General features: G+C 47.5%; 1 long non-coding RNA gene across 1 annotated transcript in view; it reads left to right on the plus strand.

Annotated features, from left to right (window-relative positions):
- The first annotated feature begins 11,377 nt into the window (after nucleotides 1–11,377).
- Nucleotides 11,378–24,877, plus strand: part of LOC118367857 (uncharacterized) — a 34,915-nt gene continuing 21,415 nt past the window's right edge. Inside the window, exon 1 of the long non-coding RNA XR_008088034.1 lies at nucleotides 11,378–11,872. This is a non-coding gene — a long non-coding RNA (uncharacterized LOC118367857). The remainder of the gene's footprint in view (nucleotides 11,873–24,877) is intronic.

The following is a 24,877-nucleotide window of genomic DNA, read 5'->3' on the forward strand; positions in this document are numbered from 1 at the left end:
CTGATGTCTTGAGATGTTGCTTCAATATATCCACATCATTTTCAATTCTTCATGATGCCATCTATTTTGTGAAGTGCACCAGTCCCTCCTGCAACAAAGCACCCCAACAACATGATGCTGCCACCCCCATGCTTCATGGTTGGGATGGTGCTCTTCATCTTGCAAGCCACCCCATTTTTCCTCCAAACAGAACGGTGGTCATTATGGCTGAACAGTTCTATTTTTGTTTCAGCAGACCAGAGGACATTTCTCCAAAAAGTACGATCTTTGTCACCATGTGCAGTTGCAAACCGTAGTCTGGCTTTCTTATGGCGGTTTTGGAGCAGTGGCTTCTTCCTTGGTGAGCGGCCTTTCAGGTTATGTCGATATAGGACTTGTTTCTCTTCAAAGGGGGAGACACTCTAGACCCAAACTGTTACAGACCTATATCCATCCTGCCCTGCCTTTCTAAAGTCTTCGAAAGCCAAGTGAACAAACAAATCACTGACCATTTCGAATCCCACCGTACCTTCTCCGCTGTGCAATCCGCTTTCCAAGCTGATTACGGGTGCATCTCAGCCACGCTCAAGGTCCTTAACGATATCATAACCACCATCGATAAAAGACAGTACTGTGTAGCTGTCTTCATCGACCTGGCAGACTCAACAGACCAACTACTTCTCAGATAGAGTTCAGTGTGTCAAATCGGAGGGCCTGTTGTCCGGACCTCTGGCAGTCTCTATGTGGGTACCACAGGGTTCAATTCTCGGGCCGACTCTTTTCTCTGTATATATCAATGATGTCGCTCTTGCTGCGAGTGATTCCTTGATCCACTCCTACGCAGACGACACCATTCTGTATACATCTGGCCCTTCTTTGGACACTGTGTTAACAAACCTCCAAATGAGCTTCAATGCCATACAACACTCCTTCCGTGGCCTCCAACTGGTCTTAAATGCTAGTAAAACTAAATGCATGCTCTTCAACCGATCGCTGCCCGCACCCGCCCGCCCGACTAGCATCACTACTCTGGACGGTTCTGACTTAGAATATGTGTACAACTACAAATTCCTAGACTGTAAACTCTCCTTCCAGACTCATATTAAGCATCTCCAATCCAAAATTAAATCTAGAATTGACTTCCTATTTTGCAACAAAGCATCCTTCACTCACGCTGCCAAGCATACCCTCGTAAAACTGACTATCCTACCGATCCTCATCTTCAGCGATGTCATTTACAAAATAGCCTCCAACACTCTACTTAGCAAATTGGATGCAGTCTATCACAGTGCCATCCGGTTTGTCACCAAAGCCCCATATACCGCCCACCACTGCGACCTGTATGCTCTCGTCGGCTGGCCCTCGCTACATATTCGTCGCCAGACCCACTGGTTCCAGGTCGTCTATAAGTCTTTGCTAGGTAACGCTCCACCTTATCTCAGCTCACTGGTCACCATATTGTTATTTTGTTCAAGGATTTTGACAATAAATCATGAACACTTACCATGCTGCGCTTTGGTCTACTGCTTCCACCGACGACAAGAGTCGTGACAATCTCACTGGTCATCCTCAAAGCCAACACCCCCTTTGGCCGCCTTTACTTCCACTTCTCTGCTGCCAATGACTGGAACAAATTGCAAAAATCACTGACGTTGGAGACTTATATCCCCCTCACTAACTTTAAGCATCAGCTATCTGAGCAGGTTACCGATCGCTGCAGCTGTACATAGCCCATCTGTAAATAGCCCACCCAACTACCTACCTCATCACCATATTGATTTTATTAACTTTTTTGCTCTTTTGCCCACCAGTATTTCTACTTGCACATCATCTGCACATCTATCAATTCAGTGTTAATTTGCTAACTTGTAATTACTTCACTACTATGGCCTATTTATTGCATTACCTCCTTACTCCATTTTCACACACTGTATGTAGATTTTTCTACTGTGTTATTGATTGTACTTTTGTTTTTCCTATGTAACTGTCACGTCCTGACCTTAGTTCCTTTTTTATGTCTCTGTTTTAGTTTGGTCAGGGCGTGAGTTAGAATGCCCACCCTATGTTGTGTATTCTAGGTTTTGTATTTCTGTGTTTGGCCTGGTATGGTTCTCAATTGGGGACATCTGTCTATCGTTGTCTCTGATTGAGAACCATACTTAGGCAGCCTGTTTTCCCACTGTCTGTGTTTTACCATGCAGAACTGTTTCGGTTTTCATTTATTTCTCTTGTTCTTTTGTATTCAGTGTTCGGTTATATTTCATTAAAATATGGACACTTGCTGCGCATTGGTCTGATCTTTCCTACTCCTCCTCAGAAGAGGAGGAAAACCGTTACAGTAACTCTGTGTTGTTTTTTTGTCGCACTGCTTTGCTTTATCTTGGCCAGGTTGCAGTTATAAATGAGAACTTGTTCTCAACTGGCCTACCTGGTTTAATAAAGGTGAAATAAATAAATAAAAATGGAGAGGAACCGGACACAGACTGTTGAGATCCATCCACAGTGCTCTCAAGCAGGTGAATGTGGATGCAAGATTTTTATAAAGGTAAATTACTGTGATATGAAGCATATATTATAAATAATAGTAATAATTTATTAAACTTCTATAGCGCTTTTCATAACAGAAAGACATCTCAAAGTGCTTCGAAAGCAAAAAAACAATCAATACATCATCATGAGTAACCTAGCTATAGCTAGCTTTGTCAAGCAATACATCATCATGAGTAACCTAGCTATAGCTAGCTTTGTCAAGCAATACATCATCATGAGTAACATAGCTATAGCTAGCTTTGTCAAGCAATACATCATCATGAGTAACCTAGCTATAGCTAGCTAGATCAAGCAATACATCATTATGAGTAGCCTAGCTAGACCTAGCTAGGTTAAGCAATACATCATCATGTGTAACCTAGCTAGCTAAGTCAACCAATAGAGGTCAAGTCTTTGAGCGCATGCATCCTCCAAAAATGTAGTTGGTCAATTCATGGCTTGATCAGATTAATGTGGTTAGGGAGATGTTTGTTGAGATGGAGTCTGATGATGATCTTGTAGAGGGCTACTCTGGGAACCAGCCTGAGTCATGGAGCCACTGGACTTCTCCTCCTTCACAATGTGTGGCAACCACTTGGGTGATGCCTTAGCAGCTCTAGGCTCCAGAAAGTTTACCGCATTTCCTTTTCCTCTCAAGCTTCAGGTGACTCCTCAATTGATGTTTTGCATTTCAACACTGGAAATCAAGTCATTGCTATAATGTAACTTGTGAAGAACATTGAGGTATTCAATGAAATGGTTATCATTTAGAGATCGCACATCCTGAAGTCTACATGTCAAACAGATTTCAGATTGGGTTTTCCTTTCAGCTCGTGATGTTGTCACTTTCTCATATACCTCAAGCATTATTGACTCCTCAATTTATGTTTTCAAAAGATCAGGCACCAGCGGCCAGGTGAAACAAAAAAATCTGGTACAATGTCCAGATGCATCATTCAAAGAAAAGCATTATTAGTCAGCTAGCTACCTAGCCTAGACAAAAAAGTTGACTTGTAAGTCTCTCTGCAAATCAGTAAGTATTTTGGTAAAAACCACCAGATACAGTGGGGCAAAAAAAGTATTTAGTCAGGGGTTGACTAAATACCTTTTTGACCCACTGTATATGCAAAATATGTTGATAAATATATATGTTGATCAAATTAAAAAACAACATAAAACAAAATATACTGTACCTGTCAAAGGTTTGGACACAACTACACATTCAAGGGTTTTTTATTTATTTTTACTATTTTCTACAATGTATAATAATAGTGAAGACATTCAAACTATGAAATAACACATATGGAATCATGTAGTAACCAAAAAAGTGTTAAACAAATCTAAATTTATTTTTTGATTTTAGATTCTTCAAAGTAGCCACCCTTTGCCTTGATGATAGCTTTGCACACACTTGGCATCTCATCCAGCTTCACCTGGAATGCTTTTCCAACAGTCATGAAGGAGTTCCCACAGGCCAGGTTATATGATGCAACACTCCATCACTCTCCTTCTTGGTCAAATAGTCCTTACACAATCTGGAGGTGAGTTGGGTCATTGTCCTGTTGAAAAACAAATGATAGTCCCACTAAGCCCAAACCAGATGGGATGGCGTATCGCTGCAGAATGCTGTGGTAGCCATGCTGGTTAAGTGTGCCTTGAATTCTAAATAAATCACAGACAGTGTCACCGGAAAAGCATCCCCACACCATCACACCTCCTCCTCCATGCTTCACGGTGGTACCCACGCATGCAGAGATCATCCTTTCACCTACTCTATGTCTCACAGAGGAACCAAAAATCTCAAATTTGGACCCATCAGACCAAAGGACAGATTTCCAACGGTCTATTGTCCATTGCTTGTGTTTCTTGGCCCAAGCAAGTCTCTACTTATTATTGGTGTCCTTTAATAGTTGTTTCTTGGCAGCTATTTGACCTTGAAGGCCTGATTCATGCAGTCTCCTCTGAACACTTGATGTTGAGATGTGTCTGTGAAGCATTTATTTGGGCTGCAATTCCAGAGGTTGGTAACTCTAATGAACTTATCCTCTGCATCAGTGGTAACTCTGGGTCTTCCTTTCCTGTGGCGGTCCTCATAAGAGCCAGTTTCATCATAGCGCTTGATGGTTTTTGCGACTGCACTTGAAGAAACTCTCAAAGTTTTTGAAATGTTCCTTATGGACTGACCTTCATGTCTTAAAGTAATGATGGACTGTTGTTTCTCTTTGCTTAATTGAGCTTTTCTTACCATAATATGGACTTGGTATTTTACCGAAAAGGGGCTATCTTCTGTGTACCACCCCTACCTTGTCACAACAAAACTGATTGTCTCAAACGCATTAAGAAGGAAAGAACTTTTAACTTTTAACAAGGCACACCTGTTAATTGAAATGCATTCCATCTCATTAAGCTGGTTGAGAGAATGCCAAGAGTGTGCAAAGCTGTCATCTAGGCAAAGGCTGGCTACTTTGAATAATATAATAAGTTTTGATTTCTATAACACTTTTTTGGTTCCTACATGATTCCATGTGCTATTTAATAGTGTTGATGTCTTCACCATTATTCTGCAATATAGAAAATAGTAAAAATAAAGAAAAACCCTTGAATGAGTAGGTGCATCCAAACTTTTGACTGGTACTGTACGTACAAATGTACAGGAACTCTGTGCTTAGGCTGCTGCTAGTGCGCCATGGCGACTAATGAGCTGCTGCGATCTATTGGTCCTAACTGCTGGAGCTGTGGGTCTGATTTCTGATTGAAGAAATACAGGCTACAAACTCTAACTTTCTCTTTGACCAGCAGAGGGCAGGCTGGTCTGTTTCTCATGTTCCATTCTCTCTCTCTCCGTCTCTATTTCTCTCTCTCTCTCTTCATCTCTCTCTCGTATCTAATTCCTATCACCCAGACCTTGTATTCTGCGCCCCCCCCCCCACACACACACACACACACACACACACACACACACACACACACACACACACACACACACACGCACACGCACACGCACACACTTAATCTCTTCACATTCAAATTCTAGGGTGGCTCAGCGGCTAAGAAGGTGACGTCACCTTAGCAGGAGCTGGCCAGAGAACAGTGTGTTAGATTGCTGTCTGGTCTCTCCTTCACTCTCCCACCCCCCTGCTTCCCTCCCTCCATTGGATCATAGTCCCTGTTCCAGATGCCAAGTCAAGTGGAAATGATCGCAGAGAGAGAGAGATGGTGAGATGGGAGAATGAGAAAGAGAGAGGATAAAGATATTGTAGGGTCACTGTGGTCTGTTGAGAGTGTATCTGCTGGAATATTAATTTACAACAAAAGGAATATTTAACAAAGTCTCTCACTCTCTCTCCTTCTCCCCTCTGCTATATTCCCTCTGCTCTCTGCATCTCTGTTTCTCTCTCTCCTTCTCCCCTCTGCTATATTCCCTCTGCTCTCTGCTCTCTGCATCTCTGTTTCTCTCCCCATATATTTTCTTAGCCTACGTCTCAGTGGGCCATTCCGGTCATTGACGGCAAGACTGATTGCATTTTTTTCTCAATGCTTATAAACAAGCAATTCATTTGACCAAAGAGCCACGGGTCGTTTGGCTTCCTGCTCCAATCAGGACTGACAGAGAGTGTTGAAAGCCAAGACTGGTCTGGCTCCTTTAGAGCTCTTCGAGTAAGGCCCTCCACTTACCTAGAAGGAGAGGTGGGGATTCAAGAGAGACAAAGTAAGGTGAAGTTCACTCAACTAAGTTTAGGCATCTCATACATTGTTATACAGTTGACACATGGTACCAGGGGTGTAGGAACGGGTGGGCCTGGGTATTCACACGCATGTTTATATATATATAAATAAAAATAAAAAATAAAAAATGTATGCTCTACTTGTCATTGTTCCAAACAGGACATCATTTTTTTTTTTACCCAAGCACTGTACTTGAGTTGGGCAGGAGCTCACCAGAACTGGGTACCGGCATCTTCTCTTCTGCTTGAGTTCCTGCACCTCCTATAGAATATTATCTCAAAAGTATTGAGGATTTCCTGCACTTAATTATAAATGGTACCGGCACCTATTTCAGTCCAAGTCAAGCACTGGCCTAATCATGCATACACCATCAAAAAAACATATTTTTGTCTCATACACACATTTAGCAGATGTTATTGCAGGTGTAGCAAAATGCTTTTGTTCCTAGCTCCAACAGTGCAGTAATGTCTAACAATACACTGAAATCTAAAAAGTAAAAGAATGGAATTAAGAAATATAGAAATATTAGGACAGACAATGTCGGAGTCCGGAGTATAAATATATATGTATGTGTATGTAATGGGATGTATAGACAATATGGACAGTATATGGATAGAATATGTCGTACAGGCCGTGACCGGGAGGTCCGTGGGGCGACGCACAATTGGCCTAGCGTCCTCCGGGTTAGGGAGGGTTTGGCCGGTAGGGATATCCTTGTCTCATCGCGCACCAGCGACTCTTGTGGCGGGCCGGGCTAACCAAAGTTGCCAGGTGCACGGTGTTTCCTCCGACACATTGGTGCGGCTGGCTTCCGGGTTGGATGCGCGCTGTGTTGAGAAGCAGTGCGGCTTGGTTGGGTTGTCTATCGGAGAACGCATGACTTTCAACCTTCGTCTCTCCCGAGGCCGTACGGGAGTTGTAGCGATGAGACAAGATAGTAGCTACTAACAATTGGATACCACGAAATTGGGGAGAAAAAGGGGTAAAAAAGAAAAGAAAAAGAATATGTAGTACAGTATATCTGAAGAATAGTATATGTACAGCAATAGTTAAATAGGATGGGAATTGACTAGAATGCAGTAAATGCATATGAAGTGGGTAAAACAGTATGTAAACATTATAAAAGTGACCAGTGTTCCATGGCTATGTACATAGGGCAGCAGTCTCTAAGATGCATGCTAAAGTAACCGGACGGGGGCTGGCTAGTGGTGACTATTTACCAGTCTGATGGCCTTGATGGCCTTGATGGCTCTTTCCTGAAGTCCACGATCAACTTTATTTGGCGTTGAAGGAGACGTTATTTTCCTTGCAAGACTCTGCCAGGTCCCTCACCTTCTCCCTGTAGGCTACTCGTCATTGTTGGCAATCAGGCCTACCACTGTTATGTCATCTGCAAACTTGATGATTGAGTTGGAGGCGTGCATGGCCACGCGGTCATGGGTGAACAGGGAGTACAGGAAGGTGCTGAGTATGCACCCTTGTTGGGTCCCTGTGTTGAGGATCAGCGTAGTTGAAGTGTTGTTGCCTACCTTCACCACCTGGAGGCAACCTGTTGGAAAAGCATTCCAGGTGACTACCTCATGAAGCTGGTTGAGAGAATGCCAAGGGTGTGCAAAGCAAAGGGTGGCTGCTGAGAAGACTAAAATATAAAATATATTTTGATTTCTTTAACACTTTTTTGGTTACTACATGATTCCATATGTGTTATTTCATAGTTTTGATGTCTTCACTATTATTCTACAATGTAGAAAATAAAGAAACGTTTGACTGTTACCATATATTACTGTGCTTTGAGTGTTGCTAGTGCATGCATGTAATAGCAGTCATTCACACACAAATAGAATAGTTGAATCTGCTCTTTTTGATACAGTACTATGTAGACATCAACATGTCTTACCTGCTTGTGACTCTGTAGGAGAATTAGCATAAGTCACTTTCTGGCACTCCTTTTTTGGCTTTCCGTTTCACCTCCCTGTCAATTCCAAGCTGAGCTGTTCATTCTTCATATACAATTTAACAATTGATAATATTCTCACCAATCAGACTATTGTCATTTTAATCTTGTCTTTTAACTAACTACATTATCATATGTGTGAAATTAGTTTCGATACAGTTTAGGTGTAGTTTAGATGGGCCATCATCAGCTGCATATGCCTGACGAGTAGGGGGAAAAAATGACACATTCTGTTTGTGATATTAAGATCTAACAACAACAGTGTGTTTGTTAGACTTCTGTAGTTCTAGTCTCATAGTCTATTAATTATAGGCCTATGGTTTATTATGTGTAGTTCTATGTTAGTCGAATGTTAAATGCAAGAGTCATGGATTTAGTCATGGTACAATATAATTTGACGAGACAAGGTCTTCCTCAGGTTTCCTCATACTGTAGGACTCTTTGGGTTATCATATCAATTACTTGTGGTTCTCTTCTGTATTTGGTATTTCTCCGGCGAGTAACCCTGTCTTTGTTTCATTACAATGAAGGAATACAAAACATGTATAGCATCTCCCTGTGCATTTCTCACCGGATCACAGATCCTTGATCTGGTACTTCTAAAACAACTGCTGGGAATTTGGAGACCTGACCTCAAATTCATATCGTTTATCTGCCATAGTTTGGGCATCAGCCACTCTATGAATCTGCCTGGTATCAATGAAGCCCACGCGCACACGGCCACATGCAACCTGCTTCGCCTTTAAAAACATATTGATTTCTCCAATTCGCAGAGAGCTTTAACGCGATCGATAGCCCTGGCCTTCCAAGATCAGCGGCTGTATAAGCATCCCTTCCCCTAACACACACGCCCGTCTCTCTTCCCCTCAGGTAATGATTGTCCTTGGGCAGGAGAATAGTTTGTCTGCATTAGGAGTGAAGTGTTTCTAATGGAATTGGGTCTCTCTCCTCCCCCACCTCACCCCTCTTCTGGGTCTGTAGTAATGTGGTTATGTTCAGTGAATATATATCGGTGCTTTAACAAAGGTGAGAGAGATTGCGGCACACCTCTCCTTTGACCTTTAACATCCACTTGGTTTTCCATGCATCCCTCCCTCCCCCAGCCTCGTTACGACTCTCCGTCAGTATGGATCGATAACAGTTTGTATTTGCAATGCATTAGAGGCCTGCCTACCCCCGTGCTACATTGAAAAAGGAGGCTGCCTGCTCATTTTGGTGCTGTGCGGTCAAATCACACCACCCAGATTGAATAGGTGATGTGTGTTCCAGACGTTGTTCTCAATGATCGTATTATGTATTATGTTTCATAATGTTCACACCTAGTTTATATTATAGCTCCTCCACTGTTCCTATCCATCCTGTTGTTATCGTATTTCCTCCTCCAGCCTTGTTCCCTGTTCCTCTGACCCAGTCTTATCCCTTAATGGTCAGTATGGGAAGGAAAGGTGGGAAAGGGCAACATGTATTAATGAACATTGGAACCACTAAGAGATATATGCTGGTCTTTTCTATTGCTGTTTTTAGTAGAGTGTAGTTGGCCATGAACAGGCAGTGTTCTGTGCTTTTCCTCAACAACTGTTTTTTCGCACCAATCCACACACTCTATAATGTACCTGTGTGGAGCACCCTTCAACCAATCAGAATGAAGTATGCAACAAAGCCGTAGTTAGAGCCTATCATCATTGGCTGATTTTACAGGCTGATTTTATATGCATGTTTATCAAAACACATGAATGTAAAAGTACATACCTAGTGCCCCTGAGATGAACCCTTTACATAAAAAGCAGTTGTTACCATGGTGATCAAGTGCTGTTTCACAAGTTAAGGATAGCTTTTCTGTACAGTGTATGATTCCATTTAGTAGTTTTAAACCAACAAATAGACATAGCATATTGTATTTTTTCCCACCAGAAACATTATTATGTCAACACTAAATTCATGTACTCTCACACACACCTGTGCACGCACACGCACACGTACACACACACACACACACACACACACACACACACACACACACACACACACACACACACACACACACACACACACACACACACACACACACACACACACACACACACACAGTCATAGACCAGAGTTTTGTTCAGTTCGGCCTTCTGAGCAAAATCACAAAATTAAATACAGAAAAATGGATATGAATAAGAAAATGTACTACTTGTGAACTTAAACTTGGGTCTTGAGTTGTATTTTTGTCCTAAATTGCACTTTGTTTTTGAAGTTCAAGTTTTTATTAAATAAATAAGCGATACTTCAATGTTGTAGAGGGACATCCTAACAACATGACGATCCAAGTTAGTGACATTTCCTGAGTAGTTGACCTGGTCTCAGCCATAACCTTGAATTCATTTTGACAAACTTTTCCCCTCCCCCTATCTGTGGTTCTCTCAGTCCATTTTTGCCCCTCCGTCCCTTTCTCTCTTTCTCGGCCCCTTTCTCTATCTCTGTTTCTCGCTCTCTCTGTTTCTCTCTCTCATTATCTCTATTTTTCTCCTTCTCTCTCACTCTTGCTCTCTCCTCTCTCTGTGCCTCTCACTAGCTCACCCCCAGCCTGCTGGCTGTGTCTGCTGACTGTGTATGCTGATTGTGTCTGCTGACTGTGTATGCTGATTGTGTCTGCTGACTGTGTATGCTGACTGTGTATGCTGACTGTGTCTGCTGACTGTGTATACTGACTGTGTCTGCTGACTGTGTCTGCTGGCTGTGTCTTAGAGTGTGCTGGGGGGCCAGCAAAGGGGAAATCAACTGAGGAAAGCTTTCAGAGTTCAAGTGCATGACCAGAGAAACGTTTCTGAGTTGGACAAAGGGAGAGAGGAAGGGAAGGAGAAATGGGAAGGCGAGAGGCTGAACTACTGACAAAGCAGCTGAGGACAGGGGGGAGAGCATGAGGGTCATTTAAAAAAATGGGTGAAATTTGAGAAAAAAAATTGTGAACGGAAAAATCTTGAAAAAAATGTCCATCCCCTCCCCTTCCCTCTCTCCACTTATACACTCATCTTACCCTCCCCCTAAGATATTCCTTTCAGAACCACCCCTTTTCTCTATTTCTCTCGCTCTGTCCCTCCCTCTCTCGCTCTCTCCTCCATTCCTACCCCACTTGCACACACACTAGATGACTGACGCCCTCTTACCCTCCCTCTCTCTCTCACCCTCGTTTTCTCTCTCTCTCCAAGCTCTCTCCGCTACATCACCAATACTTTTTTCCCTGGCTGCGGTGTGTTTGTGCTTGAGCGAGTGTATGGCGAAACCGGTTCTGTGCTGATCCAGTTTGTGCGATCCCATGCACAGAGCCAGGAGCAGCGTACCTCTTGCCAACATCCTGCCTCCACTCTGCTGCCTTTTCTGCTTTGATTTCACACTGTCTGCTTTTCCACCAGACCTTTTCTTTCTTTAACTCTCTGCTCTCTTCCAAGAATGATCTAGGAAGAGGGGAAAGAAATAAGAGAAAGGTGTCTGCGTGAAGGGGAGATGAGGAGGCAGAAAAGGAGAGAGAGAGGGGAGAGGACTAGAGAAGACTGGAGTTAGGCTGCAACACGAGAGGCAAAGCAACGAGGAGAGGGAGAAAGAAGAGAGCAACAGGGATCGAGGGATGATCGAGGTGGAATCGGGCCGAAAACGCAGGAAAAGGAGGGAAAAATTGCCAGACTCATCCGACCTCTGCTGGTATTTTTCTCATCCTTTTGTTATTCACATACTTTCTTTTTAAGTGTTTCTGAAATTATTTGTTTCCTTTACGTTTCTCTATCTATCTCTCATGGGTTTCTCTTTCCATGTCTTCTCGGGTTTTCAGCGTTGCTTGTCTTTCTTCTTGTTTTTAAAAAGTGTCTCTGTCCATGTGTGTACTTTAGAACCCTTTCCTTCCTCTCGTTCTCATCGGAAGGTTTTCCTCCGTCCTTCCACATTTCTATCTCGCCCAAATGAAATGCAATGATTGCTTTTGTTTCATTTTGTTTTGATACTTTCACTTGGATTTTCCCATTGAAAGATTACATAGTTCGAACAAAAACTATGTTGGAAAAGGTGAAACTGAAATTGGGGCCCAGTAGTGAGGCCGAAAGGGAGGGAAGAAGGGGGAGGGGGGGGGGCCTAATTTTCCTCTGTTTTTTTGTTTGTTTAATCTTTGTGTGTATGGGTATGTAAGTGTTTTATCGTCGTAAGCTTCGTTCAGTTATTGTATGCATATTTTCTGCACAGTTTGGAGTCATTTTGATGAGTTTGACAATATTTAACTGGTAAAAAGGCGACATTGTGAAGTGAATGTAGTTCTCTTATAGGGGTATCCCCATCGCCGCTCTCTCTCTGACTCGCTCCTCGTTCTCCCCTACTTCCTGTCTGTTTGTGTCCTCAATACATCTGTCTGTTAGTCTGTACATAAACACATCTCTTCTGAATGTGTTTCTCTATTTATCGACTAATATGGCAGTCTAGCTTACAGCAATCTCTGTGGGCCTTCTCTGTCCATCCCCATGCTATTGGCTTCCACATTTGCTTCCATTGTTTGATTTACACAAGTCGGTATGTCCCTCCGTTCAGACTTAATTTCAGAGGCCAGAGTGTGTGCTGTGTATATATGGATGTGTGTGTTATATTCTCATTCCATCCCAGCTCTTAGCCGCCCTGTACATCTCCATGGAGACCCGCTATGTTCTCTCGGCCCCCGTACCTCGGCCTCTTCGCGGGCTCACAAAGACAACCCCGGACGTCGCCCTGCCAGGGTGTAAAATTGGTGAAGGGACGGAGAGGAGGGTACCCCGATTGGGAGTTGATGGCGGGGATGGACGTGGTCCTGATAGCCATGGCTAAGGGGCTTTGTGTCTGAATGGAGGTTAAGCTGGGGACTTAAGTATGGAGCTCAGGCCTAGACACCCCACCGCTACGGGCCTGCAGGCTTGGTTAATAGTGGGTAGAAGGGCTGAAAAGAAGGCCTGGCTGACTGGCTTTCTGAAAGGCCTGACTGAGATCTCTACTCTATTGTCTTATCAGGTGGACTGAAAGCACGGCGTAACGGTGCTCTCTTGTCCTTCCCCCAGTCTCGCTGAAGGTGATAGTCTATATGGTTTATACCATCATCTCAACACATAAGCAAACTAAGCCTTTACAGTTTAAGGTTTGTGTAAAAACATCTCAGAGTGGATAATCATATGTTTACTTTATTTGTCGTTTTGTATTTTCACCTTGATGAAAAGGCATTGTACACTGTAGTAGAGAGCACATTTTTTAAATTAAAATGTGTTGTTTGCTAGTCCAAAATCGCACATCATCACACTATGACGACATGGTGGATCCACGGTCTCACACCTCATATGACAATAGAAAAAATGATAGAGAGGTCAGTCAGTGCTGCTAGATATACGGCCTGTGATGATGGAATGCCACAGATCAGTTACCTTCCATTAAATATTTGAACCGGCTCTAGTTTGACGTCAGTTCCTCAGGCTCTCCCAGCCGTCTCAGCATCAGTGCTCCGGTGGAGGAGGCCAGTAATGTGCTTCCCTTTATGAAGCGTAACTCATCCAGCACTATCAATTATACAGCTAGTACTTGTCTGCCTCTGAGAGGGGGTGGGCTACTAGCCTGCTACAGAAGGTACAACAAGCTACTGGGTCCACTATGGAGGGAATGACTGACTGACTGGGGCATAGATAGAAAAAGCAGCATGTGACCATCATGGATGTATTCCCACTCTCAGGATCCGGGTGAGAGAACCCCCCCCCAGAATCGTTGTTCCAGTTGTGTCAGGATTTGTCTGCCTCAGCTTGACGAGGACACAGACCACTGAAACAAGGCAGAACCAGACGAGCTGCGAGTTCTGGTTTGATTCATATAGCCTATTGGGGCCTTTTTCATAAATACTGAATTATTTGTGTGTTTTTTTTCATACAGTGTTCAGTCCTCCAGTGTCTCTGTGTGTCTGTTGCCGTGGGTAAATTAAGTTAGTAGCTCGTATTTTTTCAGAGCACTCGGTAGCACACCTGGTTTTTGTCAATAAAATGGAATCAACATTTTTTTTCAATTGGATTTGATGTGTCCATACTGTGTATTGTACTAACACTTAAGTCCAAGTTGTATTTGAGTGCATTGATGTATAGGAGCTTCGACAATTTGCGCATCAAATCAGCACATATGAAAGACCCAAGAGTGAGAGGTATGTGTGTGTGGGGGGGGTATTTTAGACTTAGGCTGGGAAATACTTTATGCATATCAGGGTATATATATATATATTTTTGGACCTTTATTTAACCAGGCAAGTCAGTTAAGAACAAATTCTTATTTTCAATGATGGCCTGGGAACAGTGGGTTTAACTGCCTGTTCAGAGGCAGAACGACAGATTTGTACCTTGTCAGCTCGGGGGTTTGAACTTGCAACCTTCTGGTTACTAGTCCTGCGCTCTAACAACTAGGCTACCCTGCCGCCCAGACATGGACAGTAGCAGAGAGGTGAAAAGGTATTATGATAAGTCAGGTATTATGTATCCAGAATGTGTTACATTTTTATGGAACTAAAAAGCCTCTTTAACAACTCTTCATACCTCTTCTGAAGTATTTATGCCATTGTGTTTAGTAATTGATGTTCTATTACCTTTAAAACATGTGTTTTACCTTGAATTACACACTTCAAATTACACCATTGTCATTGTTCGGACACAATATTACCTTCTCTCGGAGTCTCTCTCTTTGTGGACAACCCCTCGTAATGTTATGGTGTATGAATGGCTACATTCCTGTGGTACTGTACATTTTTGTGAAGATTGTATAGTGTAGTTTTGTCCTGTGTGTGTACTGTAGATTGAGGCGGTGGTAGTGGTGGTGGTGTGGGGGTTAAACTGTACAGGCGGGAGGAATGTGAGAATTCCTCAGTTCTGAATTAGTAGGTCACAGCTTTGCCTCTTACCTCGGCAAACTCTCTGCTCTCTCTTCTCCCTCTCCACCATGTCTGTCTCTCTCCTCCCCCACCCGCCCTCCCTCTCTCTCTCTCTGCTCTCTCTCCTCCCTCTCCACCATGTCTGTCTCTCTCCTCCCCACCCGCCCTCCCCTCTCTCTCTCTGCTCTCTCTTCTCCCTCTCCACCATGTCTGTCTCTCTCCTCCCCACCCGCCCTCCCTCTCTCTCTCTCGGCTCTCTCTTCTCCCTCTCCACCATGTCTGTCTCTCTCCTCCCCCCACCCGCCCTCCCTCTCTCTCTCGGCTCTCTCTTCTCCCTCTCCACCATGTCTGTCTCTCTCCTCCCCCACCCGCCCTCCGTCTCTCTCTCGGCTCTCTCTCTCTCTCTGCTGATCCTTCTCAGTCTCACCATGTTTTCTCCTTCCCTCCCTCTGTCTTTCTTTCTTTCTTTCTCTCTGTTCCCTTCTCTAGTTCTGATCCTAATCCTCTCCCCCTTCTCCCTCTCTCACAGACATCTAAGGCCTGAGGTGTTGGGGGTGGGTTGAAAGGGAAGCGAGAAGGGGAGACTGTGTGTGTGTGTGTGTGTGTGTGTGTGTGTGTGTGTGTGTGTGTGTGTGTGTGTGTGTGTGTGTGTGTGTGTGTGTGTGTGTGTGTGTGTGTGTGTGTGTGTGTGTGTGTGTGTGTGTGTGTGTGTGCTGGTGCGCATGTGTGTGTTAAATAAATCTAGCAGTACAGCTCTCACTCCTGCTTACAGTGCTTCTAGTCCTCTATGATTAATTGAGCTGGGTTCCTGAGGAAGGGCCATTATCTATGTCACCAGATTCTACCTGTTCTTATCATCTAGTTTACATGACATCTTCCTCACATGTCCCACTGGACTATCGTGGTCAGTCACCACTGATTCAGCTCCTACTAACATTGAAATGCATATTGCTGATCATCACATGCCAGCATACCTTCCTGCCGAGGCAAAAATTCCAGAACTATCTCGGGTCCTTCACAAGACTATTTGACAGACGAGGGGAGCTCCCAGAGATGCTGGTTGTGAAGCAAACACAGAACATTATTAAGATGGCACACGGAAACATATACAACCATAAACATGGCATACACAGGCAGCGGCCAATACTGTCTATCAGATAACTCATGGTGTATAGCGTTGGTGTGGTGTGACTGTGAGTCAGGCCTGCTGGCTGGCTGTCTGGCTGCCATATTGACACGGCTCACAAGCCTTCACAGTCTACCCCTGTTCTCTGCTCAGCTATGCTCTGCTCTGCAGTACCATCAGTGGTGCTAGCCGGCCGTATTTACAGAGCAACACCCTTTGGTGCTATGGGACCTGGTGCCAGACGAACAGAGAAGGAGGGGAGGTGAAGAGGCAGAGGAAGGGAGGAGGGGAGGTGAAGAGGCAGTGAAAGGGAGAAGGGGAGGTAGGGTGGAGAGGAGGAAGAAAGGAGGGAAGGTGAAGAGGCAGAGGAAGGGAAGAGGGGAGGTGAAGAGGCAGTGGAAGGGAGAAGGGGAGGTAGGGTGGAGAGGAGGAAGAAAGGAGGGAAGGTGAAGAGGCAGAGGAAGGGAGGAGGGGAGGTGAAGAGGCAGAGGAAGGGAGGAGGGGAGGTAGGGTGGAGAGGAGGAAGAAAGGAGGGGAGGTGAAGAGGCAGAGGAAGGGAAGAGGGGAGGTAGGGTGGAGAGGAGGAAGAAAGGAGGGAAGGTGAAGAGGGAGAGTAAGGGAAGAGGGGAGGTGAAGAGGCAGTGGAAGGGAGAAGGGGAGGTAGGGTGGAGAGGAGGAAGAAAGGAGGGGAGGTGAAGAGGCAGAGGAAGGGAGGAGGGGAGGTAGGGTGGAGAGGAGGAAGAAAGAAGGGGAGGTGAAGAGGCAGAGGAAGGGAAGAGGGGAGGTAGGGTGGAGAGTAGGAAGAAAGAAGGGGAGGTGAAGAGGCAGAGGAAGGGCGGAGGGGAGGTAGGGTGGAGAGGAGGAAGAAAGGAGGGGAGGTGAAGAGGCAGAGGAAGGGAAGAGGGGAGGTGAAGAGGCAGTGGAAGGGAGAAGGGGAGGGAGGGTGGAGAGGAGGAAGAAAGGAGGGAAGGTGAAAAGGGAGAGTAAGGGAGGAGGGGAGGTAGGGTGGAGAGGAGGAAGAAAGAAGGGGAGGTGAAGAGGCAGAGGAAGGGAGGAGGGGAGGTAGGGTGGAGAGGAGGAAGAAAGGAGGGGAGGTGAAGAGGCAGAGGAAGGGAGGAGGGGAGGTAGGGTGGAGAGGAGGAAGAAAGGAGGGAAGGCGAAGAGGCAGAGGAAGGGAGGAGGGGAGGTAGGGTGGAGAGAAGGAAGAAAGAAGGGGAGGTGAAGAGGCAGAGGAAGGGAGGAGGGGAGGTAGGGTGGAGAGGAGGAAGAAAGAAGGGGAGGTGAAGAGGCAGAGGAAGGGAGGAGGGGAGGTAGGGTGGAGAGGAGGAAGAAAGGAGGGGAGGTGAAGAGGCAGAGGAAGGGAGGAGGGGAGGTAGGGTGGAGAGGAGGAAGAAAGGAGGGGAGGTGAAGAGGCAGAGGAAGGGAAGAGGGGAGGTGACGAGGCAGTGGAAGGGAGAAGGGGAGGTAGGGTGGAGAGGAGGAAGAAAGGAGGGGAGGTGAAGAGGCAGAGGAAGGGAAGAGGGGAGGTGAAGAGGCAGTGGAAGGGAGAAGGGGAGGTAGGGTGGAGAGGAGGAAGAAAGGAGGGGAGGTGAAGAGGCAGAGGAAGGGAAGAGGGGAGGTGAAGAGGCAGTGGAAGGGAGAAGGGGAGGTAGGGTGGAGAGGAGGAAGAAAGAAGGGGAGGTGAAGAGGCAGAGGAAGGGAAGAGGGGAGGTGAAGAGGCAGAGGAAGGGAGGAGGTGAGGTAGGGTGGAGAGGAGGAAGAAAGGAGGGGAGGTGAAGAGGCAGAGGAAGGGAAGAGGGGAGGTGAAGAGGCAGAGGAAGGGAAGAGGGGAGGTGAAGAGGCAGTGGAAGGGAGGAGGGGAGGTAGGGTGGAGAGGAGGAAGAAAGGAGGGGAGGTGAAGAGGCAGAGGAAGGGAAGAGGGGAGGTGAAGAGGCAGTGGAAGGGAGAAGGGGAGGTAGGGTGGAGAGGAGGAAGAAAGGAGGGGAGGTGAAGAGGCAGAGGAAGGGAAGAGGGGAGGTGAAGAGGCAGAGGAAGGGAGGAGGGGATGTAGGGTGGAGAGGAGGAAGAAAGGAGGGGAGGTGAAGAGGCAGAGGAAGGGAAGAGGGGAGGTGAAGAGGCAGAGGAAGGGAAGAGGGGAGGTGAAGAGGCAGAGGAAGGGAGGAGGGGAGGTAGGGTGGAGAGGAGGAAGAAAGGAGGGGAGGTGAAGAGGCAGAGGAAGGGAAGAGGGGAGGTGAAGAGGCAGAGGAAGGGAAGAGGGGAGGTGAAGAGGCAGAGGAAGGGAAGAGGGGAGGTGAAGAGGCAGAGGAAGGGAAGAGTGGAGGTGAAGAGGCAGTGGAAGGGAAGAGGGGAGGTGAAGAGGCAGTGGAAGGGAGAAGGGGAGGTAGGGTGGAGAGGAGGAAGAAAGAAGGGGAGGTGAAGAGGCAGAGGAAGGGGAGAGGGGAGGTGAAGAGGCAGAGGAAGGGAGGAGGGGAGGTAGGGTGGAGAGGAGGAAGAAAGGAGGGGAGGTGAAGAGGCAGAGGAAGGGAAGAGGGGAGGTGAAGAGGCAGAGGAAGGGAAGAGGGGAGGTGAAGAGGCAGTGGAAGGGAGGAGGGGAGGTAGGGTGGAGAGGAGGAAGAAAGGAGGGGAGGTGAAGAGGCAGAGGAAGGGAAGAGGGGAGGTGAAGAGGCAGTGGAAGGGAGAAGGGGAGGTAGGGTGGAGAGGAGGAAGAAAGAAGGGGAGGTGAAGAGGCAGAGGAAGGGAAGAGGGGAGGTGAAGAGGCAGAGGAAGGGAGGAGGGGATGTAGGGTGGAGAGGAGGAAGAAAGGAGGGGAGGTGAAGAGGCAGAGGAAGGGAAGAGGGGAGGTGAAGAGGCAGAGGAAGGGAAGAGGGGAGGTGAAGAGGCAGAGGAAGGGAGGAGGGGAGGTAGGGTGGAGAGGAGGAAGAAAGGAGGGGAGGTGAAGAGGCAGAGGAAGGGAAGAGGGGAGGTGAAGAGGCAGAGGAAGGGAAGAGGGGAGGTGAAGAGGCAGAGGAAGGGAAGAGGGGAGGTGAAGAGGCAGAGGAAGGGAAGAGGGGAGGTGAAGAGGCAGTGGAAGGGAAGAGGGGAGGTGAAGAGGCAGAGGAAGGGAAGAGGGGAGGTAGGGTGGAGAGGAGGAAGAAAGGAGGGGAGGTGAAGAGGCAGAGGAAGGGAAGAGGGGAGGTGAAGAGGCATTGGAAGGGAGGAGGGGAGGTAGGGTGGAGAGGAGGAAGAAAGGAGGGGAGGTGAAGAGGCAGAGGAAGGGAAGAGGGGAGGTGAAGAGGCAGAGGAAGGGAAGGGGGAGGTGAAGAGGCAGTGGAAGGGAGGAGGAGAGGTAGGGTGGAGAGGAGGAAGAAAGGAGGGAAGGCGAATAGGCAGAGGAAGGGAGGAGGGGAGGTAGGGTGGAGAGGAGGAAGAAAGGAGGGAAGGCGAAGAGGCAGAGGAAGGGAGGAGGGGAGGTAGGGTGGAGAGGAGGAAGAAAGGAGGAAAGGCGAAGAGGCAGAGGAAGGGAGGAGGGGAGGTAGGGTGGAGAGGAGGAAGAAAGGAGGGGAGGTGAAGAGGCAGAGGAAGGGAGGAGGGGAGGTGAAGAGGCAGAGGAAGGGAGGAGGGGAGGTGAAGAGGCAGAGGAAGGAAGGAGGGGAGGTGAAGAGGCAGAGGAAGGGAGGAGGGGAGGTGAAGAGGCAGTGGAAGGGAGGAGGGGAGGTGAAGAGGCAGAGGAAGGGAGGAGGGGAGGTGAAGAGGCAGTGGAAGGGAGGAGGGGAGGTAGGGTGGAGAGGAGGAAGAAAGGAGGGAAGGTGAAGAGGCAGAGGAAGGGAGGAGGGGAGGTGAAGAGGCAGTGGAAGGGAGGAGGGGAGGTAGGGTGGAGAGGAGGAAGAGAGGAGGGAAGGCGAAGAGGCAGAGGAAGGGAGGAGGGGAGGTACGGTGGAGAGGAGGAAGAAAGGAGGGAAGGCGAAGAGGCAGAGGAAGGGAGGAGGGGAGGTAGGGTGGAGAGGAGGAAGAAAGGAGGGGAGGTGAAGAGGCAGAGGAAGGGAGGAGGGGAGGTAGGGTGGAGAGGAGGAAGAAAGGAGGAAAGGCGAAGAGGCAGAGGAAGGGAGGAGGGGAGGTAGGGTGGAGAGGAGGAAGAAAGGAGGGGAGGTGAAGAGGCAGAGGAAGGGAGGAGGGGAGGTGAGGAGGCAGAGGAAGGGAGGAGGGGAGGTGAAGAGGCAGAGGAAGGGAGGAGGGGAGGTGAAGAGGCAGAGGAAGGGAGGAGGGGAGGTGAAGAGGCAGTGGAAGGGAGGAGGGGAGGTGAAGAGGCAGAGGAAGGGAGGAGGGGAGGTGAAGAGGCAGTGGAAGGGAGGAGGGGAGGTAGGGTGGAGAGGAGGAAGAAAGGAGGGAAGGTGAAGAGGCAGAGGAAGGGAGGAGGGGAGGTGAAGAGGCAGAGGAAGGGAGGAGGGGAGGTAGGGTGGAGAGGAGGAAGAAAGGAGGGAAGGTGAAGAGGCAGAGGAAGGGAGGAGGGGAGGTGAAGAGGCAGAGGAAGGGAGGAGGGGAGGTGAAGAGGCAGTGGAAGGGAGGAGGGGAGGTAGGGTGGAGAGGAGGAAGAAAGGAGGGGAGGTGAAGAGGCAGAGGAAGGGAGGAGGGGAGGTGAAGAGGCAGTGGAAGGGAGGAGGGGAGGTAGGGTGGAGAGGAGGAAGAAAGGAGGGGAGGTGAAGAGGCAGAGGAAGGGAGGAGGGGAGGTGAAGAGGCAGTGGAAGGGAGGAGGGGAGGTAGGGTGGAGAGGAGGAAGAAAGGAGGGGAGGTGAAGAGGCAGAGGAAGGGAAGAGGGGAGGTGAAGAGGCAGAGGAAGGGAGGAGGGGAGGTGAAGAGGCAGTGGAAGGGAGGAGGGGAGGTAGGGTGGAGAGGAGGAAGAAAGGAGGGAAGGTGAAGAGGCAGAGGAAGGGAGGAGGGGAGGTAGGGTGGAGAGGAGGAAGAAAGGAGGGGAGGTGAAGAGGCAGAGGAAGGGAGGAGGGGAGGTAGGGTGGAGAGGAGGAAGAAAGGAGGGAAGGTGAAGAGGCAGAGGAAGGGAGGAGGGGAGGTGAAGAGGCAGAGGAAGGGAGGAGGGGAGGTAGGGTGGAGAGGAGGAAGAAAGAAGGGGAGGTGAAGAGGCAGAGGAAGGGAGGAGGGGAGGTGAAGAGTCAGAGGAAGGGAGGAGGGGAGGTAGGGTGGAGAGGAGGAAGAAAGGAGGGAAGGCGAAGAGGCAGAGGAAGGGAGGAGGGGAGGTGAAGAGGCAGAGGAAGGGAGGAGGGGAGGTGAAGAGGTAGAGGAAGGGAGGAGGGGAGGTAGGGTGGAGAGGAGGAAGAAAGGAGGGAAGGCGAAGAGGCAGAGGAAGGGAGGAGGGGAGGTAGGGTGGAGAGGAGGAAGAAAGGAGGGGGGTGAAGAGGCAGAGGAAGGGAGGAGGGGAGGTAGGGTGGAGAGGAGGAAGAAAGAAGGGCAGGTGAAGAGGCAGAGGAAGGGAGGAGGGAAGGTGAAGAGGCAGAGGAAGGGAGGAGGGGAGGTAGGGTGGAGAGGAGGAAGAAAGGAGGGAAGGTCGAAGAGGCAGAGGAAGGGAAAAATGGTGTCAGAAGCACAGGGAGGTAGTGCTGCTCTGTTGGTAGAGCATGGTGCTTGCAACGCCAGGATAGTGGATTCCATTCCCACAGGGGACCAGTATGGAAAAAAAGTCAATGTAAGCACTCACTACTGTGTCTCTGGATATCTCCATAGTTCAGACATGTCTTATAGTGACTGGCTGGACATCCATGACCGCTGGCCCGTTTCTGAGTTTTAACTACCGGTCACGGCTGCAGAATCCCCAATTTAAAAGACTGTTGTGATACCCCCTGTACAATATTGTGACAAAGCAAACCAACCTTGTAGTAATTGATTGTGAATAGTGATGTAAAGCCTCCTGAGTGTGTCTGGGCGGTTGGTTGTGGTGGCAGAGGGGCTATAGGAGTGTCTGTGGGGGTCAGGGCTGGGAGATGAAAGGAGAGGATGTGGTTGGTCGCTTCATGCTTCAGAGGTTCCTCAGAGAGAAGGAGAGGTCAGGAAATGACCCCAAACACCAGGCGCATTGTTCAAGTTCAAGGTAAAGTTGAATGGCACTTTTCATTCCGTCTATGCAGCTGCCCTCTTCCAGCTGTGGGCTTTTTTGTAAAAGTGGTATTAATTGGGAGGAAATGTTGCTGTTGGGTCAAATCAGACGTTTGTGTTATGATAGCATAATTGAGAAGCAATTAGGTCAATATTAATTGAAATTACACGTTTGACTATTTAAAATTGCATGAGGGCTTGACCATGTAGCGTTTGGGTGGCTACTTGGCTCAAAAAGCAATCAGATAATTCAATTTGAAAAGTGTGTTTGGAGGTAAGTCAAAAATAGTCAGCATTTTCCTTTTCAGAATAGCTATGGGAATAGATTTATTTCCAGAGATTTGATTGGAAATATGGCCCAACAAACATTGATACCTTATGTGAGGTCGTCTGATTGAGAAAACCCAACTCTTACTGCTGCCAAACTGCTGTAAGATCACAGTCTCAGATTGAGCTTTTTGTGTCTATGGGAGCGTGTGTAATTTGTGTGTGTTTGTCTATCTGTGTGTTTACCCACAGAGAAAGGGGATTACATGTATTTAATAGAGGATGAGTTTTGGGAGGGGTGTTTGAAGGGGTAGGCCCGGCACTCCCTCCACGAGGGCTGACCTGTGCTCAGCTGCAGTGTGTCTATCCGTGCCCTCCCAAACCTCCCAGACCCCAGACAATGGGTCAGATGTCAGGCTGGGAAATACAACACTTCCCCTTCCCCTCCTCTTCTCTCCTCCTCTACTTCCTCCTTCCCCCTCTTCTCTCTTCTCTCCTCCTCTACTTCCTCCTTCCCCCTCTTCTCTCTTCTCTCTGTTGTGTCTGGTGGCTCGTCAGGAGCTGTTCATTAACCCTTCACAGGGATCTTCCCCTCCGCTCCTCCCCTCCTCTACTTCCTCCTTCCCCCTCTTCTCTCTTCTCTCTGTTGTGTCTGGTGGCTCGTCAGGAGCTGTTTATTAACCCTTCACAGGGATCTTCCCGTCCGGCCCACCATCCAAAAATATAACATGTAATGTCTTAACCTCTCTATTTAGCAATTGGATATTTTGTCTTTCAGGATATTTATTGCATTGTCTAGGCCTGTTCAAGATGACTATACTATAGGAGGATAAATCACCAAAGAACAGGAATGTATAGACAAGGTTCCCCCCTAAATTCCGCACACTGTTTATGTATGTGGTAAAGCCCTTGCTTTTCAAGGCTGTAATTGATGCTTTTGTACTCTCCGACTCTGTGCACAGTGCACACGTGTGCACACACACACATACTGTTCACACACACACACACACACACACACACACACACACACACACACACACACACACACACACACACACACACACACACACACACACACACACACACACACACACACACACACACACACACACACACACACACACACACACACACACACACACACACACACACACACACACACACACACACACACACACACACACACACACACACACACACACACACACACACACACACACACACACACACACATATATAATTCTGGGTCTGAGTCACCCCTTTAACAGATAGTCAATAACAATACAGGAATGATTAATCAGGCCCACTATTCCCCTCCTCCACTCTCCCTCCACCCCTCCCTCTCGCACCCTCACTTCTCTCAACCCCACTTTCACCCTTTCTCAGCTAACTATTGATCTGAATGCATTTGCCTCCCATTTATCGCTCTAAACTCCCCCCTACACTCCCCTCTAAACTCCCCCCTACACTCCCCTCTAAACTCCCCCACTGCCACTGCAATGAGCAACCAGGCACAAAGACCCTCTCACACAGGAGACAGAGTCTGACACACACACACACACACATAGACACAAACACACTCCATATGTCAATTTGTGTGTAAAATCATGTTGATTGCATTTGATGTAAAATGATGTATTTCTTGCCCAACTAAAGCAGCATGTTCATATAGGATGTTTACACAGCCACACATATGCACAGATTGCTGAGTGGAGGGGAGTCGTCAGACAGTCCAGTAGTCAGAAAGCGGCTGTATATTAATAGTATTACATAATATATGCCATTTAGCAGACGCGGTTTACAGCCATGCATGCATACATTTGACATATTAAGAGGGTTAAGGTTCACTTCTGCAGTGTGGTGAATACTCATCACCTTTCTATATAAAACACACTAAGCTTTATACCTGAGTAACTACCTATGTAATTACCCTTTTGCAGACTTGTAAGTCTACAGTTATACATTACAACTTAATTCAGAAATCAGTTATATTAAATAAGACGTTTGGTAGAATAGACACTGATTTATAAAGCTTTACAATGTTTTGGGGATGCAGGTGCACTCTAAGCCTATATGCAGGCATGTTTGAGTGTGTGTGTGTGTGTGTTTCGGCTCAACCTTTGTAAACCTATGGCGGGATTTTAAAAGGTTTGACTGACAGCTCCTTTGACCCTCCCCCTCATCCCCTAACCATTCTAGATGGTGGCAGTCAGGTTGCCATGACACCAGACTGTTTTATCTGCCCTTTGACCTCCCGAAGGGGTGCTGTGGTCAGTCAGGCATTACATTTGAGGGGCGAATGGAAGGGGGAAAGAGGCAAGGGGCGAGGAGCGAG

The sequence above is a fragment of the Oncorhynchus keta genome, chromosome 31, assembly GCF_023373465.1.
Source record: "Oncorhynchus keta strain PuntledgeMale-10-30-2019 chromosome 31, Oket_V2, whole genome shotgun sequence".
NCBI classification, from domain to species: Eukaryota; Metazoa; Chordata; class Actinopteri; order Salmoniformes; family Salmonidae; genus Oncorhynchus; species Oncorhynchus keta.